Source organism: Micropterus salmoides, unplaced genomic scaffold (assembly GCF_014851395.1).
Source record: "Micropterus salmoides isolate LMB-PRFRI ecotype aquatic unplaced genomic scaffold, ASM1485139v1 Ms_hic_scaffold_20, whole genome shotgun sequence".
Lineage (NCBI taxonomy): Eukaryota > Metazoa > Chordata > Actinopteri > Centrarchiformes > Centrarchidae > Micropterus > Micropterus salmoides.
The window spans coordinates 27,517,434-27,538,437 of NW_024041151.1; the positions used below are offsets into that span (position 1 = coordinate 27,517,434).

The following is a 21,004-nucleotide window of genomic DNA, read 5'->3' on the forward strand; positions in this document are numbered from 1 at the left end:
TTTATTTTTCTCATACTCATATTTCTCAGTATGTTCAGTGAAGTGTGGGATTGGCATACTTACTAAAAGGTTTGTATACAATAATGACACTACTTTGTATTCCTACACAACTCTTACAGCCAGTCCTGAGCTGCAGGCTTTCTGGTTCAGAAATGACCTTACCGTAGGGATGATATTGTTGGCCAGTGTTGCAATGAAGCTTGTCATTACTTCAGCCAATTTGCTGATAACCATATAGCTACTAAACCAAGGGTTTTCTGTCTGAGACTGTGCCTCCCCTCAGACAAAGCTTCGGCAAACTACTGAATCCCTGAACTATCTCTCTTACCAAATCTCACAAATTTAGGCTATTCTATGTTATCTACTTTTGATAACTAATAACAATGTGATGAGAAATATTTTTTCACTTCTATTCACTTAGCCTCCGCTGAAACAGTTTGGAGCCCCCCTGCCCCCCCACTTGAAAAACCTGAAAACCTCTGAACTAAACCACTTCCGTGATAACTAAGCAAATACAAACACACAAGATGTGGCTTAAAGCTTCGGAAACATCTAGTAAGTTTACTATGTATTGAGAATGTGCTATTTTCAATGTCAAGAATTAGGTTTTGATGAATTTTCAGACTCAAGGTGACATCTTCTAATTTCTTATCAGTCCAAAAACCAAGATATTCAATTTATTATATCAAACAGACAAAATCAGTCTATCAGTAAATCAATCAATCAATGCAATGATGTTCTACAAACAGGTTGTACCTCACTTTGAATTCCAGCTTTCATATTGTGGTAGAAGATTTAGGGTTCCTTGATCTAAGCTAAATCACTATAAACCTTCATTTATTCCCATTGCAATGAAGCTTCCCATCATCTAAACATAATGTGTTGTTGGCTGCAGATGTTGTGCAGTATGTCTTCAGTGGGCAGATGGGATGTGCAAGAGTTTCCCCATGGGAAACACAATGGACAATAAAGTATATCTATGGTGGCCGGTCAATAGATGTGTGGCGCCCCACCAGCCACAAAGTTTGATTTAGAGTCAGCAGGCTTAATAAATTATTAAACATTTTAAATATGGCCTCAAATTAAGTTATAATGTATGAAAACCGCAAAATAATTTCTATTTTATATTCTCTTTCCTAATGGATGCGCTCCCAGCCATGCAGTATGCACTAATTCAATGCTAGCTTCCTATTTTATACTGTATATACCAATATTTTTATGTTTATGACAAACCGTAAAGAATGTAGATTCAGCTTTTATGTTAAATTAAATGTTTTAAATTACATAACCTTAAAGTCTTAAAGGTTTGTTTTGTTTTCATGGAGAATCTTTGAATCTCCTTGTTGGGAAAGAAGACAGTCAGATGAAGTAAGAAGCAGAGCTGAGCTGTTGGATTGTGTCTGCTTTTCTGATTCAGTTGTTGAGTAAATGTAATGGTCTCCTGCAGTTGAAGTCAAAGCTTAATGCACCAAGATAGACAACCAGGTAGTGTGTAAGCAGAAGCTCTCTCTTCCTGTAGCCCCACCAGCTCGCTCTGGACAGGATAACCAGTGCAAAATAGTCAGACGATCATGGATAATGGGAGAAAATCTTTGTTTGTGTAGTTCAGCCACATCGAGCCTGGTATCATGAAAATGAAAAGGAAAAAAAGAGAGAGAAATGAATAAAGTCTGATTTATATTGTCTCCTGCTTGCAGAGCCAGTGATAGATCTTGTTTGTAACTGTGTTGTTGTTAGGTGGCCTTTAACGTCGCCTAAAGGTCACCAACATGAGCTGCATGATGCTTTCCTGCCTGGACACAAATAGACTCCAAACCAGATGAGAGAGGACAAGAGATATTTTCACTTTATTTATTTTGTAACTCAGGAAGCAATAATATCTGTCCAGTCACACATTTATAATTTATCTTATGACATTTAAAAAATGCATGTAAGTCAGAGGTATCTGGGAAGGCACAAATAAAATTTACAGTATGTGTGAGAGACAACATGTGCAGTAAATCCGCACAAATGTTTAGTGTCGAGTTCCAATTAGGTGAATTTAATAACAATTTGTGCAGTTGACCAATAGCAAGCTCTCTTGAAAGTGCTGAAAAGTAAAATGGAGGAAGCTGTCGTGCCTGATTAGCGGTGTTGCACCATCCACTATTTCTTTCCTCTGTCATGGAAAACTGCTCCACAACTGCAGACATTTTTGAGACAGGAGTTGATGGTGTGTGGAAGGAACTATCCTAACTAAACGGAGCTTGTCAACTGACAGCTTACAATGCTGAAAACAAAAGGTAAAATGCAGAGAAAATAGGAACACGCTTGGACAGCTATTGTGACTCACTAGCGCTAGGATGTCCCTAGCTGGCTGGAGAGTTAGCTGCTAGCTTGCTAGCTACAGTAGTTTACGAACTACTCCTGCCGGTATTCTCTTTGTCACCAAGCTTCTAAAATCAAATGTTTCACAAAAACTTGCAGATGAATTTCGCTGTGCCACTTTCTGGTCTGACCAGGCCACATAGCATAATGAAATCACAAAAATGGTACAATGAAGAAGTTGACCTGTCAGCCATCTTAGTTTGTTTGTCAGTGTGAACCAAAAACTGACTAGACTTTTATCCCATGTCCAGGCCAAATGAACCGAACTACAGGTGTGAAAGGGACCACTTTTACAAACATTCATTTAAAGCTGCCTTATTGTATCCTCCCCCTGTATCCTTTTATCCTCCTGCCATCTGCTCGTCATCAGTGTTGGGCAAATAACTTAGGAGGTTGGTTTTGGAATTGGCTTAAAAGTAATATTACTTTACTTATTACTTGGTATAGAAAGTTATTAGTTACACTTTATTTTACTATATTACTTTGTCCTCCCCCCCTCCCCTTCCGAAAAGGTGACAGACAACCCGTTTAGCCTGCTCCTTTTAGAACTGAATCCATAATAATTTACCTGACAGGAAGAGTCAACAATCAGCCAAACTGCATAACTGCAGTGTATGTATATATTTATACTTTCTTTTTAAAGCAAGCAAGAGTCTCTCTCAACTTGACATATTAAGAAAGGCCCTAATGTTCAGAAAAGAAACAATGAGTGCATCTCATTAGCAGAAGCTTCTGAAACCTCATATCAGACAGTCAAGAGGTGAGCGCCACGCCGACTAAACTAAAAGCCGCTCCACAGAGAGTCTCAACCTCATACCCCCCTGACCTCAAATGATCCATTATATCTTTTTCTGCTGAGAAGCTGTCCTCGGGCTCTATCTCAAATATAAAAAAAAAACATTTCATCATGGCTGGCTGACGTCATGGACACAGAGGCAGGGGTCCTCTGCACGAGCAGCTGTGCGAGACTGCGGTCAGAATCTCCCTCACAAGCTCTCTCCTGCCCTTATCTCCAAGCCATCGGGGTTTAAACTTCAAACAACTCGCAGCTGCAAGAAGTGAGAGTATGGATGGCCTGAAAAATACAATTTGATTTATTGATTTTATACTTTTTATTTTCCCACAGGAATTGCCACTCCTTGTCGTTTCAGCACATATTTCCCAGTTTAAAGCACAAGTTGTTCAGCTCGTTCATGGGGATTTATGTTTTTCTGGCCTTGTAAAAGGAGTTCCAACTTGTGGATGACGGCACCGGCAGCTTTCTGTGGTTGACTTTCTCCACTTATTGTGATGCAACTTGACTTGCCTTGGCCAAAGGAGCTGTGTATTTTGTAATGCTACTCCTATACGCTGCCTTGGTGTCTGCACAGGAAGTTAAGTATTTCTCAACAACACTCCTGGAAAGTAGGTTAATTGTATGCGACGCATACACAGGGGAAGAGGAAACTGACCATCAGTAAGGAGAGGGCTTCTGTGAAATCTGTAAAATCATCTTCGTCTCGTCACGGTCTTCTTCCAGTTCAGAATCAGACTCTGTATTGACAGGCTGATATATTTTGAACACCTTGGAAAAATTTTATGCACTGTTTGTCACAGTGGCTCCAACTTAGCAAGCAGTTCATATGATGAATGAATTAGTTCTATCTTGGCAGCTAGAACATCAAATGTGTGCCTGCCTCTGATTCTTTTACATGCTGGCATGGTGGCAACGTTGCGATCTAAAGTGGAACTGCTGACTCAGAGAAGCTTTTATTGTTATCTGTTCTGATGTCAGCTTTCTCTGTGGCAGCTTAGCATTGCTCTTTGTGGGCAATTTTTCTATAATCCTCTAAAACATCTCCTCTGCAATATACCCAGTGAGAAGTTTCTTCAGATTTGGTCCACTTAACGTCTCTCCACCACCGTGTCCTGCTCTGAAATCCAATCTTTGTTTAGCTGGAGTGTGACAACAAAGTTCTTTGCATCTTTGCCTGAGACAAACTTAGGACAAAAGCAAATTGCATTCTGGCAACAAAGTAACGCAGCATTACTTGGATTAATAACTGTAATATAATTACTGTGTGGGAAATTGTAATCCCTTACACTACTTGTTACTTGGCATAGTGATAATGCTCACTGTTATTAATTATTGGATGATTGACGTTTTGTTATGAAGCTGTGATGGCTACCGGCCAGCTGAAGACACACAGCTGCTACGATGTTGCTCAGGGCAGACTGACAGAAGTTCAGGACTTAAAGAGGTGCTATTATGCTTTTAGGCTTTTCCCTCTCCTTTATTGAGTTATATACCTTTTTGTGCATGTAATAGGTTCCCATCTCCCACAGAAAACTCTGCTCTGAACTGCCTGAAAACAGCTTGATTGTTGTCCGGACACTTTCCTTTCATCCTTGTGACGTCACAGGGATGAAAGCTAAATGCGCCTCATATAACGCTCGCCAAGCGGCTACTCCGACACGCCCTCAAAAACACCAGTGGAAAAACACTGAGCTGCAGCACACAGCTCTCCTCTCCCTTCCAAACACTAGCTACCCTCCAGGCAGTCAGTGGACATAAAGTTGTTACTGTGATGTAGAGACAGAGCTCAGTTAAAACTTTATGGATGAAAGATACTTTTGTTACAGATTAATAACTCACCCCTCTGAAACTCTTGCTCCAGTCTATGTTGCTAAGCTGGTCGGCAACATGTACAGCTGAACCCAAGCCGTGTTTACCGGCTTCTCACTGACCTGCCCTTTTCTGCTTCTGATTGGCTAGTAGTCCTTTTTTTTTTTTTTTTTTTTTAAACCTGTCCTGCCCAGCAGCCTGGTATAGAGTATAATGACCTGGATACCATATTGTGCCAGACAGATTTTACTTTAACAAGAGAGTATTAAAATACTCCTTTGTCTGTTTTATTATTTATTTAATTATGTATTGATTTGTCACCGGGCCGGACAGGGGGGCAGACACGGGGATGGGGGGGCACAAACAGACAGCACAGAGAAAGGACAACACCTGCAAGAGAAGGGGGAAAGGGGGATGGAGGGTGGGGACAACAGGGAAAAGCTGTGGGAAACACCAATTGCAGAAAGCAACGAAACCTGCAAGAGAACAGAGAGGGGGCTTGGGGAGGAGAAAAACAACAACAAACAAACACAAACAAAAAAAAATAAAAATAATAATAATAGTAAAAGAAAACCAGCCGAACAGCAGCAATAAACAGCTGACATATTAATGACATATTAAGACAACTAAGAGAACAATGAAAACAAGAAACAGTCACACACACTAAATAAGCAACACAACACAGCCACGAGAGCTGGAATAATAATTAATTTAAATAAGTAACTGAAAGAAAGGCATCAGGAATAATTCTACCAGGGACAACCTAAGTTTGTTTGTGTCTGTGTGGGTGAATGTGTCTGTATGTGTGTGTATGTACATGTGTGTGCGCATAAGCCTGTTAAAGAATGTAGTTGTTAGAGAGAGTGGGACGCCACGACTGTAACAGGCAGGCAAGAACCCCAGTAGCCAATAGGGGTGGAAGAAAGAAAAAGAATAAATCAAATCAAAAAAAAACAAAGACTCCCAGATGCACCGCGATGCAAACGCAGAAGACCCCGACCCAAATGCCAGTTGACAACGTAATGCCGACGGAACGCAAAAGAGGAAGAGCAGCGCCCGGACCGACCGCGTCGCAGACACAACATAGACCAGTGGCCTCCCCCATCCAGCACCCCACCGCCGCGCAGCAAACAACCACAATGCCCAAATGCCACGCAATCATCAACACCAATGCACAAGTGACGAGCCCAACGCGCACACTGCGCGAGCACGGCGACACCCATGCCCAGCAGCCCCCCGCGAATCCCGCGTGCGAGGTCGGGCAAATGAGAGAGAGCAAACGGAACAACACGACAGCGAAAGCCAGCGGAGAGAGACACCAGCAGCAAGCCCCAGCCCGGCAGCAAACGCGCCGCACAGGTCACCGTGCACCCGCCAATAAAAGTCCACCGTCCCCCCAACTGCCGGAAAAAACTAAGGCCGCCGGCGCCAGCCGACATCCCCCATGCCCAGCGCGCCCCCCGGCCGCCATGCAACACCAGCCAAACCAGCAACGAGGCAAAATCAACTTGCTCAGCTGCATGCCACCAACAACCCACCCATCCATCAAGGGCCGAGAACTCCAGGCACAAACCCAGAACAAACCGGAGCACAGCCCTGCCCCGCACCCACACTGCACATCCCGAAAACTAACTATATACCTCAGTATCCAGAGGGGTCCAACAACTGGCCGACAGAGAAATGGGCAAGCACGGATCCGAGGCCAACGAAGCAAAAACAGGAACGCAAACAGGTCCCTCCAAGCCAACGAGGAGATGGCTAGTAGTCCTTAACTACTGCACATGTGCAACTCCCAACAAAAATCATGTAGAGGCAAGATGCATCACTCATAGCTAAAACGAAGCCTTCAACACAGGGTGAAAAGAGGAGCTGCAGCAATGTGCAGTATGAAAAAAAAAAAGTGGTGTTAAACCATGTAAACCTGTTCTGGTACAAACCCTAAATAGGATTTTGAACCTGAAAATGAGCATAATACCGCCTCTTTAAATGTTTGTTCCAGTTTGAAACAAACCCCCCCAGGGCGGCTGTGGCTCAGGAGGTAGAGCGGGTTGGCAAAAATTTCCGTTTGAGGCTCAGTGTATGAATGTGTTTGACTGGTGAATGCAGATGTAGTGTAAAAGCGCTTTGAGTGGTCGAAAAGACTAGAAAGGCGCTATACAAGTACGGAGCATTTACATTTGCATTTACATTTTACCAGGGTAGAACTGCTTTGGAAGTTGAATTATTCTCATTGGGTGTGGTAAATATCAGTGTGGAGCCAAAGAACTATGATCTACGTCTAAGTCTAAAACTGGCAGAAGCACAATCACAAATTATCTGAAACAAAATAAGCAAGTAGTACATTCATTTAAACTGTAAGTAGGCTAATGTAAATATAAAACAAATTGTAAAAAATGCAAAATGAAAATATATGTTGTGTATGGTGGATTGAGTACTGTATCCTTTAGGAGACATATTAGACTATATCTTACATAACCCTGTAGCAAATTACAGTTATTTAGTGAAACTGTCTTGTAGCAGTTGAATCATTCAGGAGTCTTTTGTTTTTCTGTGATGAGAAATATGGAGTCTTCATGAAAAGTAAACTCAGTTTGACATAGAATACTACAGTGAGAAAACCAGCAGCTCCGCCCACTGCTCCACTGAGTAAACATTAATTAATATCTCCTATTTGTTTTAGTATATTCTCAATCCACTCTGAAGTTGCTGTCCGTTGCGCAACCTGTGGTAGACTAGTTGTGTTTGGGCTTTGGATGACAGATAATAAACAGAATGCATTTCCTCTATTCACTTATCTGGGGCTTGTATTGCATCATTTCATACAAACTTCCTGTTTTACTGTTGCTAACTAAACACACACACATAGTTTCCTCCACCAGTATGACCTGAGGCTACCCTGTTCTGCCCTTACTAACTGATAAGGGTGGGTGGGTGTGTGTGTGTGTGTGTGTGTGTGTGTGTGTGTCATAGACTGTATATAGCTAGCTTACGGTAGCTTGGCCACACCCACCCATTACACAGAGACTGAGAGAAGCAGAAAATAGCAGAGAAGGAAGAGGGGAAAGCTAGTCTACTTTCATAGTTGGTCATGAAATCTTTTAGTCAGTTAATCAGTTAGTCGTCCGTTTGGATAGTCAGTCAGTTATTTAGTTGGTAAGAGAATAGTTTGCCAGTTAGTCAGTTGATCATTTAGCCAGTTATTCAGTTTGCCGATTATTTTGTGAGTCAGCCTTTTGAGTAAGTTGGCCAGTTGGTCTGTCAGTCAATTAGTTGGTTAGTTGGTCAGTTAATGAGTCGGTCCGCTGGGCTGTTACTCCTGCAGCAGTTCAGTCAGCAAGATGACCGCCAAGAAAGTAAGCAAGTTAAACCAGTGATCCATCCCTCCAGCCAGGCAGCGAGTCAGCTGGTCGGTGAGGGAGTGGCTTCCTGCTCTGCTGCCTCCAGCTGAATGGTATTCAGCAATCCAGCGACCCAGCCTCCCGCTCAGTCACTCCATCCGTCAGTCAGTCTCTCAGTGGGTGTAGATGCAGGGCTGCTGGTCAGCTGTTCCGGACGGCTCGTATCACCCTCAGGATCTCACACTGTTGAATCAGCTGAGGAGCCACTGAGAGGTAAGGAGCTCAGACGTTCAGCAGGATGTTTGTTTGGCTAGTATTTGGCAAGTACATTTCAGAGCTGTTTGCTGACTTTTTTTGTAGGCATGTGACTGGCTGCAGGGTGACCTGGGAGCGACATGGAGGGTTTGTGTTCATTTGTAAGGGAAAAATGAGCAACAAAAAATCTTTTTAACAGGGAAATGTGATTGGTACATAGGTGGCCGTTTTTACAAATCGATAAGCAACATGGGGGCTGTGGCTCTGGTGTTAGAGCAGGGATCACAGAGTTGGCGGTTCGATCCCCACCTCCTCCTGTTCACCTGCTGGAGTGTCTTTTCGCAAGACACTGAGTGTGTGTAAATGGGTGAATGAGCTGCAGGAACCTTATAACCCTGGATAAATGTAGCCGTTTACCATTCAACTGTTACGGTGGTGTGTTGCAACTCATCGGCATCATCCAGGCAGCTTGGTTTCTGGGGGGACAAAAGCTGGTCATAAATTGTCTGTCATGCTCAGTCTCATGATAGTAGTGATGGTATGTAGGCTCACGGCAGTTGTTTTCTGCTAAAACCTTCTAAAACAGTAGCTCTACAGAGAAAAAGACCAAACCAAAACCAACAATGGATTTATTCTACCAACAAGTATTTGTGTATAGTCAGAATTAGATGGCTTCTTCCACTCCACTGTACCATAGAGCTCCTTTGTTGAGGCTCATCTTCGCAATGGATGACATGTTGAGCCATTTAAAAACACTTATGTTTTAGGTAGGAACTGATGGTCCTGGGACTGAGAGCAACAAGCAAGGTTCTCATAGTATTGTATCGTTGGTTTTGTTTTTTGTCATTTGATTTGTTGACAATGGAAAAAAATACAGAATTCGTTAACCATATCCTGTGGGAAACTAATGTGATGTCTGTTTTTCATTCAGTCCTCTCCTTTAACTTTCTCTTCTCATTCAACCAGACACAACATATAACACACTCATTTGCTAGTGCAGAGATGCCATCCTATGCTGTGGCTGCCCAATAAATTAAACAACATTTACATATAAATGTGTAGGTTTCTTTGATGTTTGGTGTTTTTAATTTTCATCCAGGGTGCGGTTCACAACATTTCATTTCACTGGACACTTTTTGAATGTGTGGTGACCTCAGCTGGAAGTCTAAACACAGTGATAGGATCACTGGATGTGACTGAAAGTTTTGATGTGAAATTTTATGTGTGGAGATAACAGTCTCTTCCTCCTGCTCACGTATCAGGCATTTCCTCTTTCATGATTTATGACATGCATCCGTATTGGTGAAAATATTGACGTTATTTAGAAAAATAAAAATTATATGAGCGTGTTTGTTTCTAGGATGCAAACCCCCCTGTTGTTATCTTGCTCTTGACCAAACTTTGAGGCACCAAAAGAAAAGAAAAAACTTTATGAGAAGACCTAAAATGCACTGTTAATGTATTCTCTCAGTACTTACCAACCTAAAACGCCACTTTACGATTTACAGCTGAAATAATTCATCTTGTGTCCTTGGGCAAGACACTGAACCCCGGGTTGCTCTGCAGCCACTAGGTGCACAAGCCAGTGCATTCCTAACTGCCAGTCCCAAGCCTGGATAAATGGGGAGGGTTGCACCAGGAAGGGCATCCAGAGCAAAAAGCCAAAAATGCAGATCATCACAAGATTTATTGCACTCATACCCCCACCTCTCCTATCCTCTCTTTATCTGTGTTTAACGAGTTAGGCATGTGACATATTAGAAGTGTAAAACTCCCGTCTGTCTATTCATAGCAGAGGACAGAGACGTGTGTGTTTGTGCATGATAGCGGCATTGTAACGTGGAGTATTTTGATTAATTTCACCTTTCCCGAATGTAAACAGCCCTGACAGGACTACAAAAGATATAAACAAACATGCAGCAAATTACAAAAACAGGAAATGCAGCAGGCTGCTGAACTAGACGGAGACTAAATAGAATGAAAATTAAGAGATTTTAGTCTGTGCTGAAATCTCATGAACAACAAGTTCCATCTGGAGAGTTTTCTTCTTCTTAAAGAATTAAATGAATATGGTAGAATTATCTACATTGTCAGTATTTAAACTATGGCCAGGTTTTCACTGACGTTGTAGACGGTATAGTATGTAAACCATTTCCTGTTGGTAGTGAATGTAGCATAGATGAGGCCACAAAGCAGGACGTCACTATCAACCTCAAAGAAACCTGGTTTAGATCCCTCCCTCCCACATAATTTTAGACCAATTTCAAAACTGCCTTATTGCAAAGATTCTAGAAAGAATTGTGTCCAAACAGCTGGTCACTGTGCTGGAAAATAACAAATTATTTGAAAAGTTTCAGTCTGGTTTTAGGAAGTACCACAGCACTGAGACTTCCCTGCTTAAAGTCACCAATGACCTTTTAATGTCTGCTGATGAAGGTATGTGCTCAGTCCTTGTACTCCTGGACCTTAGCGCTGCTTTTGACACCACTGATCACAACATCATGTTAGACAGACTGAGGCACTGGGTGGGGATCTCTGGTACTGCTCTAGAATGGTTTTCATCCTACCTGTCAAATAGGAAGTTTTGCGTGTCTGTAAACAACTATGTCTCTTCATTCTGTCCAGTTAAATATGGTGTGCCTCAGGGGTCGGTCTTAGGACCCATTTTGTTTTCCTTGTATCTGCTTCCCCTTGGACATATTATCCATAAACATGGCATTTCTTTTCATATTTATGCTGATGACACACAAATATACTTGCCCGTCAGATCCACAGACCCTGGAATGCTGAGTTCACTTAACTGCCTTTGTGAAGTTAAAAAATGGATGTCAAATAATTTCCACCAGCTGAACTCAGACAAAACAGAAATCCTGGTCATCGGGTCTCAGCAGATGGCAAATCAAATACTGCCATCTGCTGGTTCCCTAGTAAATCACATTAAGCCTGTGGCAAAGAACCTTGGTGTTTGGTTTGATAGTAATTTAAATTTCGAGCAGCACACCACAAAGCTTGTTCAATCATGTTTTTATCAACTTAGAAATATAGCTAAAATTCGATCTATGTTATCTTTTAAGGACACCGAGACCATTTTACACGCCTTCATCTCATCACGCCTGGATTATTGCAACAGCCTTTTCACCTGTTTAACCCAAAAATCTATTGATCGACTCCAGACTGTCAAGAACTCAGCTGCCAGGCTTTTAACCAGAACAAAGAAATATGACCACATTACTCCTATTTTAGCTTCATTACACTGGCTCCCAGTATGTTTTAGAATTGACTTTAAAATTCTATTGATCACTTTTAAAGCTCTTCATGGCCTCTCGCCTTGTTATATTTCTGACCTTTTAGTCCCATACGCACCAGCACGTACCTTGAGATCCTCGGGCAGAGGTCTGTTGTCTGTTCCAGAGTCTCGACTGAAAACTAAAGGGGACAGAGCGTTTGCTGTCAGGGCCCCGAGGCTCTGGAACAGCCTGCCCGAGGAAATCAGGTCGGCTGAGTCAGTGAACTCTTTTAAGTCCCTTCTTAAAACATACTTTTATAGGAGAGCTTTTCCCGATCTTATTTGACTTTATTTTATCTCTTTTATTTTATTGTATTTTACTAATTTTATATTAAATTTTCATGCTCTTATCTTTTTTTGTATTATTCTTTACACTTGTTAAAGCACTTTGTAACTTGTTTTTGAAAAGTGCTCTACAAATAAGGATTATTATTATTATTATTATCACCAACTTCACATCTGCCACACAACTCTCACTGATGAAAATGTGTGACCTATCAGATTCTGTGACCCAAATGCGTCAGAGGCTTTGTTGACGTTGTGAACCAGATGCAGTTTGGTTAGGTTTAGGCACTAAAAGTACTTGGTTAGGTTTAGGTACCAATGGACAATGGCATCGTCTATCGGCTCAACCGTAGTTGTTGTCTGGGCCAAATTACTCTTAGAATGATCCAGTTACTCTGAAGGAAGGTCAAAGGTGAAAAGATTTCCAATCCCAAGTCCCAAACCCTTAATTAGATTGAGAAGCAGCAAACCAGAATTGAAGTGATTATTAGATTTTGTACTTGAGTGTACTTAGTATACAGACTATCCATGGTCAAAAGGCAAAAAACACTTTCTCTGCTTGTTTCCATCTGTTAGTTACTGAAACACATGACAACAGGCAGTTATTGCTGGACCTAAATATAGTGGAAAAGGAGAAAGCGACTCAAGTCCAATAATGGAGCATATGATAAGCCACTAAACAGTGTAACAAATATTAAAAACACTGAATGTGCATATTTTGTAGCAGTGAGCCTAATAATTTTGCTTTAAGATGCAGCAGACACCGGAGAGCAGGGCGGGCGCTCCAGCTAATCATGATGCTGTTTTTTTCCTGTCCTGGGGCGAACAACAGGACCACAAATTCACTCAGCAGACTGATCACATGTCCTGTATCTCAATAAGCAATATAAACAGAGTACATTCAAGGAAGAGAAGTGAACAGCTGTGCACAATACAGGAGAGAATAGTCCAATAAGCGTGAAATACAGGAGAAATGTGATGTGTAAAACAGAAGTGAAAAGAGTGGTTGGTCAGAAAGGAGCGGAGTAAAGTAGAAACCGAGATGAATAGATTATAGATGTTTCTCACAGGGGACATACTGTTAATAATAACTAATTCTATTCTATAAGCTGTGCCTGTTCCAGGCTCACTGGAACAGACAAATGGAAAGGACCCATTGTTATTAGTTTTTTGAATTTGCATCTGGGGTGAATGTAAACGGCAGCAACCAGATGATAATATGAAAGTTTCATCTTTACAATTAGCAGTCTGACATTTGGGAAACAGAGTCCATCTTGAGTGAGTTTGTGCAACAAACCAATCCTCATCAGTCCACCTCCTCTCATCTCGTCAGAGTCTTGCGCTGACAGCTCGGAACATGGACCACCTGCCAAGTGCTTGATCTGGGATGTAGATGGGCCAGGTCTCTGGAACGATGTGGCCACAACATGAGTCCCATTTTGTCCACACCGGATCTTTAGGAGCAGAATTAGGTCCAAGCTGGGCCAGCATCACTGTGCTATCATCAATGTGATTAGTTATACCTAGGGTTAGACTTGGAAAGCCGATCCCATTTAGCATCCTGTTCTAGGATGACAAAATACACACATTTACTAAACTCCAAGGCTAATTTATTATTTTGTTCCTTTATCCTGCCAAAGATGGCTTGTTGGAGAAAGAGCTTTACTATTTAACACCACTCTAGGACCATGAGTGGACTGTGTGTACTTGTAACTCAACAAGATCAATAATGGGTATATGGTAGCCATAATGCACTCTGAGGCTTGCTGAAAAATAATAGAATCAGAAGCTCTTTGTCTAAACCTCCAGATTACAGCTATCCCACACTTGCAGCAGACAGTTCTTGCACAGTGGTTTGTTTTTTAGCAGCTTGTTGTGTACAAATCTACAGCTGTAAAACGAAATCAGGTTAAACTAAAAACATCAGGACTATTGGAGTCATGAGACATGCAGATTGCAGCACAATGCACAACACTTATGTCTGTCCACATGAGTTTGAATTCCACAATAACAGTATTCTGTTTGATTGTATTTGATCAGGTTTCATGTGCCTAGATTTAGTAGAATTTAGGTCCTGCACTTGAAATGGTTTGTTTATTTCTATCGGGATAGGAGGAGCTTGGCAGTTGGAGTTTAAAGATTGCTGGTTCCTTTTGCACTGCACCGGCCAAAATCTCTATTCAGTCAAACAAACTTTTCTGCAACATTTGCCTTTTCTCTTGTGCAGTTGGAGTTTCATTAGCTATAACTGTCACGGCTAATGAGAACTACAGAATTATTCTTTCGTATCACAAAGAAACCATTAAATGCTAAAAACCATCACTTCCTGGGCAGCAGCAGAGAATGACCAGATGGTGAATAAATGGAATTGCTTTTATGAATTGGATATGCTGTGAGCTGGGTCACTGCTGTGTTAAAGCAACCACTGACAGAGAACAGCAGAACATATGGTTTAGATGAAAATGTCACAGGTTTTTACTGCAGCACTGTAAACACAATCTGTTCAGTCACTGATCCCTATTTGTAGTTGTTCAGAGTGGAGATAGAAAAGTAAGACATGAGTAGGCCGTTTTATTGCTTTATTAAATCATCTAATACAGCATGGGTTCACACCTAAAAGTCCGGTTCCTGAATCGAACTAATATGAGGATGATACATTGTTTCAGTTCTCCAACTGGTCCGGTTTGTATTCATAAAGTCCTTATAGGCAGGTCATGCCACTCGGCAGCCCTTCTGGCAACGCCTCCGGGCAGCTATTTCGGACTAACAAGACCAGGCTCCTATCTGAATGAATGAGGAGAGAGCCAGAACTGCACTTTTACTGGTCACGTGAACATAAAAACTACATGAAGAGAATCAGCAGTAATAAAAATCGCTAAAAAAGTTTTACAACTTTCCCCCAAAATAAGTTTTAAAAAGCGTTTATCCCTACCAGTTATATGCATCACTACTATGATGCATGCACAGTAGAAGTATAACAGACCCATACGTCAGTGGAACCACATGATTGGCTGAAATGTGTTTCCCGCTTTGGCTGTTAAAAGCAGACGATTGGCTTTCTAGCGGGAGGTGCGAGATAATCGCCATCTTTGCTGTTACGGGCTTTCCCCATAGACATGTACTGAGGATGTGATTGAGTGGCATGTTTCCTCTATAAAAGTCTCTGCAAAAACTCAAAACGGTCCAGAAATTGTTAACTTTCACATCATACTGCACAACTCTGCCCTGGAATCCAATCTCCTTCATTTAATTGCTGATTATTTTGAATACCTCAGTGTTCTTATGCAACTTCTCTAGTAACTGAGGAACTTTCTCTTTAGCACAAATATTCAGGAGGCATCTCACTACGTCCTGAGTCCAGGTTTGCCCCCTGCAATTGCTAATTTGGTAATGTTAGTAAACGCACTACTAGTTCACCTATCACGAAAACAGGAAGAGGACATTTTTTTTAACAAAAATGACAAATCCAATACTACACTTCCTTGTATTGGTTCGAGTGGTGTTCACACCAGAAATGAACTACTCCAGAGTTCATAGTTCTTGACAGCAGTCTGAAACCACCACTTTGAGGCTGACCAGAGAGTGGTTGTTTGGTTCGCACCAGAGTTCGAGTCCTAAGTATTGTATTAGTCGATTATCCAAAAAAGTGGTCCACCAGAGTAGCACTAGAGTAAAGTTTATGTAGTGCTCAAAATCAAACGGTTCATCCATTGAGTTTGAATGTGCTCAGTATATTTTTATGAAAATACTTGAGACCTTTTATAAAACATTTGGCCTGATGGTTGCACTAGTTGAAATGTCAGGGGGGCATCACAATCATTAGGATTCATCCTCTGAGACCAAGAATATCCACATGAAATGTTATGTCAATCTAGACTAAAATAACAAACTTTAAATAACTACCACTTTTTCACAATATCCTGGTCACCTCCAGATTTGAACAATCAACCTGCCAATGCTAATTTCTTGCAGTTGACCTGCAGCACAAGCCAGACCCATCTTCCTCCTCCATCCTCTTCCGCCTCCCAGTATTCCTACATCCATGCTGACCTTTCTGATCCAGCTGTGTGGGCTGTCTGTACAGATGTTAGCCCACCTCCTGCTGTGGGATTAGGGAGGGATTGAGGGCGCCCTGCTGGGACTCGCTGATGGATAAATACATTGATACAGTACACCTGAGTCCTGTCTGTCATATTCTGTCTGATCCGGGCCAGAAGCTACTGGACTCATGAATGTAGTCAGATTCTGTTGTACCACTTTAAAACCAGTTTTATATTCTGGATAAAAGGCAGAGCCAGCAGATAAGTTCTTTTGTCATCAGTCACACTCTATACATGTACCGAACTACCTGTGGATAAATCTTTTTCTGTTTGATTGGCTTGGCTATATAAGAATAGCCACAAGGAATAGTAGTAATTGCAGTTTTTCTGGGGATACGCGGTACACCAGGCCGCCCAGCTGCTGTTTAGGTTCACGTCCTCGATCTTTCCATTGTGTCGTCTCAAACGTGGTCACTGTTTTGCCAAGTGGATCTGAAATGCTAAAAGGTTTGAGAGGGTATACCTGTAGGATGTTTGGACAAATTTGATAATCAAGGGTCAATCTTCATCGATGTTAGCGGTTATTGATCGTTGACTCTGGATAATAGATTGGTAACGAGATCAAAGAGCCTCAGCAGAGTCTTCAGAGCAGATGGAAAACAAATCAGTTGTCTGATCTGTTTAAAGTGATTTAGTGGCCACAACATTCAAACATAAAGGTCTGACCTTTTTATACATTTATAGATTATTAGGAACAGAGGATGTATCTGAAATACAAGTGATTATCTAACCGTTTATCCTTCTTTGGTACTGAGCAAAATTGGTCTTTATTATTGTTTATCTGTGAAGTAGTGACAGCCGTCATCAAATATCTGGTTTGATTAGTAATCTTTACTGCTTCTTTGTTCAAATTGTGTCTGATTTGTATCATAATTTAGCCAATTCAGACTATTTTATTTGCGCAAAGTCCTTGTTCAACTGCTTTTTTCTAGACATTTACCATTTGAGAACTGTGGCTTCATATGTTTAAAGTTATAATCCTTCAGATGTTCATTATTTCAGACCCCAGTTTTTCTGTAATAGAAGAAGAAGAAGAAAAGAAACTCATTATATAGTTTTCCTCAATGTCAGTGGCATGCCATTCAAGTGCTTACATTGCATGTACATGCAATGTTGCTGTTATTTTATCTCATTGATAAAAGCCTCAGTCCTCCGTGAAGTGCTTTCCTACAGCCATAACATAGCTGTATTCATTTCTGCTAATGCAAACCAAAATTTCCTCCTGCTGCTGTTTCACATTAAATGGGTTCAACTGACAAACCTTGCTGTGGCCTTTATTGTGAAGCAGCCACTGAAAAAGGCAGCAATAGGTCTTCTCTTTTCCTTTTGTTCTGTTGTATTTCTGATAGTGAACGCTCAAAGCTGTCACCATTGTAATGAAAAGTAAGCAATCAAAAAAACTAACAAATAAACCTACAGAAATTTAATATATCTGCACTAGTATCCAAGATTTTCAAAAACTTGTGTTTTAAGATTAAATTTCTCATTCAGGAAAGGATCATTCAACAATGATTTTACGTGACAGTTTGACTTGTCTTGCACTTGAAATTAGATTTAAATTGAAAACTAGCTGTTTTGAGAAGTCTTTGTGATTTTAGTGTTAAAACTATTTTACTTCTCCGTTGGGAGCTCCTTTGGAAGAGACAGATTAATCCTGGCGGTGTTGATCAATAATTAAAATAGAAAAGGTCAAGCTACCATCACTCCTCTGCTGCTGTCAGTAATAGAATGGAAATCTTTAAAATAAAAATCCATCCACAGCTTTGCCTGGGATGTTTCTCTCTAAAAACTAGTGTTGTTAGATTTGAAAACTCACTTAAAATACATTTTGCTGATTATGTTTAAACCTTTAATTGATGTGTTGTTGGTGGACTCTCCTCAAAATCCTACAAATCTGTTGGCCTCCTGTCATTTAAGCTCTGAAAACTAACACGTTGTCATGCAGCTATAAACTCTACAAGACGTCCTTTGTTCAGAGCCATCTGGTCTTATGAGAATACATTTAATTTGGAAATCCAACTTGGTTTTGGACAAAACCGTATTCAACTGATTTGAATTATTTATTGATTTAATTAAAGGATCAAGGTTGCATTATGTATAAAGATCTAATGAACAGCCTCTTTTATCATCAGCAGTAATTTGTAGATATTGAGCAATAGAGGTTAACAGGGTAACTACAGTCTGTTGTTTCTGTCTAACTCTCGCTAGTATAGAATATCCAGTACCAGATTAAAAAAACATTTCATGAAAAGCAATGAATAATCATCTTTCTTCCTCTGTCCTTTTCCACTTTCTTTTTCCAACCTGAATTATTTGGGGTTGAGAAATCTCTCTTCAAACCAGATTACTGTTCATTCATAACAATTAGAAAGCATTTTTTAATTAAGGATGTTTTATGCAGTTAGGAAAATAAATGACAGACAAAACATAGGCAGCATCCAAACTGCTACATCGCTACAACAAGGAAAAAGAAGTTGTAAAAAGACTTGCATTCACAGTAAAGTAAGTAATAAAACATACAGAAATTCAGAAATTAGCTATGTAAAAAAAATATCTTAATAAAGGAAAGAAAATGCATTAATGAGAAGAGAAAGAAAGGCATTACTGTAATAAAGGTGCAAAGATTTGAAAGCATGCATAACTCTCACTGTGTTACTGAATGATAGAAATTATGTAATGTTGTATTAGGGCTGTCGCGGTGAAGTAATTTCCCCCAAGGTACTATGTTGGGGCTCAACATAATGTATGCGGTATTATCGCATTTTACATAAATATAGTCATTTGGTGCCATATAGCATAGTAAGAAGAGTGTCTGTGGATCTCACCTCACTGCACAGCGAGCCGCTGTTGTGAGCAAGCTAGCTGCTGGGTGCTAGTCAACATTGCCAAGCAAACTCATTTTTGTATTTTGACCGTGTCTTTTTGCACACGTAACGTTAGCTATATCGTTGTCTTCAGGGCATGTCTATTAAGTCAGTGTAGATACTGCAGCAACGCACATTATTAATGTCATCGACTGTCCCTCTGGATTACAACGTTAGTCCAAAATCGCAGAGCCTGCTAGCCACATTAGCCGCGCAATATGCTAACACCAAGTTAGCAAACCTACTAAAAAAAACAGTAAAACAACACAAAACAACACAGCTTTCAAGTTTGAAGTCAGGTCATGAACTGCCCATGGCGATCTGTCCTTGAACCATTACAGATCTTGTTATGGTTGTGGAACTTTTGAAGCACTAATTCATTAATTTAACATGCAGTGCTTGTCATCCTACGCGGTAAGCTTGACCAATAGTGCGCTATCTCAATTTTTCGGTTATCGCGACAACCCCAATGTGTACGCACAAAAATATTCTTGAAATGTGGTGTATGTGAGGGAGCGCCTTGTCTGACCCTTTAACGCCCATAGTTGCCTATAAATGGTCAGCGAAATGCCCCTCATTTACATTAATACGTACTGACTGCATGAAGAAGGAGGCAAATTCTGCCAGAAAAGCTGCAAAAAGAAATTTAACTCGGTGACATACTGATGTTCGTTTTTGTGAAGTCGAAGCATGTTGTTTGGTGGGTAAAACATGCACATACGCATGGTGAGGAAAGGGGGCACTGGAGCTCCATCCCCTTATAACCGGTCTGCAGGAAGGCGCACCACTCCTGAGTAGTGACAGTGGTGGAGAGGGACACATACATGCAAGATGCTCCCAGGTACATAATTTGGATTCCTTTGTTTGAAAATAAAAGTAAAGCAAATGCATTCCACTTGTGTTTAAACATTTATTTAGGCTACACAAACACAGCCAATGAGTTAAAAGAAATATGACTTTTTTTTTTTGACACAAGCGGTACACTGAAAGATTTACTTAATAAATAGTGTTATATTTCCATACCGTGTTTTTACAAGCAACGCATCACATCCACACGCTGGCGCACAGCGTTTGGCTCAAATAACATAAGGCAATGAACAACTGATAACTATGCACACCTATTTGCTCGACGGAGGTAACGAAAACGGCATCAATTTAAATGTTAGGGTTTTTTGTGCGCGACAAATGATTTTAAATTATGTTTTTTATTCCGCACTTCAGGGAAAATCAATCAAACGGGTGTTTGTTCAGTCTGGAAAGGCTTTAATCTGTTTGGCAAATGAGCAGCCAAGTTTTCTTGGCCTTTAATACTCAGTTATTTTGAATTTATGTTAGGAGTGAGATGTCAGAGTGGCTGTATTTGCTTTGAAAGGTGCTCAGGATCAATGACCAGGACATCTGCGTTGTCAAAATGAAATTACAAAAGTACAGGTACATCCAGTCTTTAACATTATCTATGCAGTTAAACCAGATTGCTAAAGTCTGAATTCTCCTCTTATAACGGAATCTTGTTTGTACAACATTGCTAGAAACATGCTGTAGGACTCGCCCACAATCTACACTTCTTCTTCTTGCTTCATTCAGATTGAATGTACAGTGTATAATAAACCTCTGTGTGAGCAGCACAGCACTGAATGGTGGAAATTACACTCAGGGTCCGTCAGGTGGATTTATGTTTCTTCATGGGGGTGCAGATTCCTCTGGTGTTGGAACTGATTTATACAGTAGTTTGTTGTGTGTAGTGTGCGATTTAACCTGTTGATTGTGACAGCAATAACACAATACAAGATGGATGTGTTGTACATTATCAGGCCATGTTGTGCATCCATTATATTTCTTAAGTGCTGTAATGGAGAGTAATGAAATGGTTTTATAAGATTGGAGAAAATACACTTGTAGCCTCT

The 21,004-nt window shown here is 40.7% G+C and overlaps 1 protein-coding gene across 2 annotated transcripts in view; it reads left to right on the forward strand.

Annotated features, from left to right (window-relative positions):
• Positions 1-21,004, forward strand: part of rab27b (RAB27B, member RAS oncogene family) — a 73,887-nt gene that overhangs the window by 29,553 nt on the left and 23,330 nt on the right. The window contains exon 1 of one of the 2 annotated variants that reach the window (XM_038733893.1): positions 8,046-8,583. The exons of the other annotated variant lie outside the window; for it this stretch is intronic. The gene's annotated coding sequence lies outside the window, so the exon portion shown is untranslated. Of the gene's footprint in view, positions 1-8,045; positions 8,584-21,004 lie in introns of those variants that run through there. 2 annotated transcript variants of the gene reach the window in all.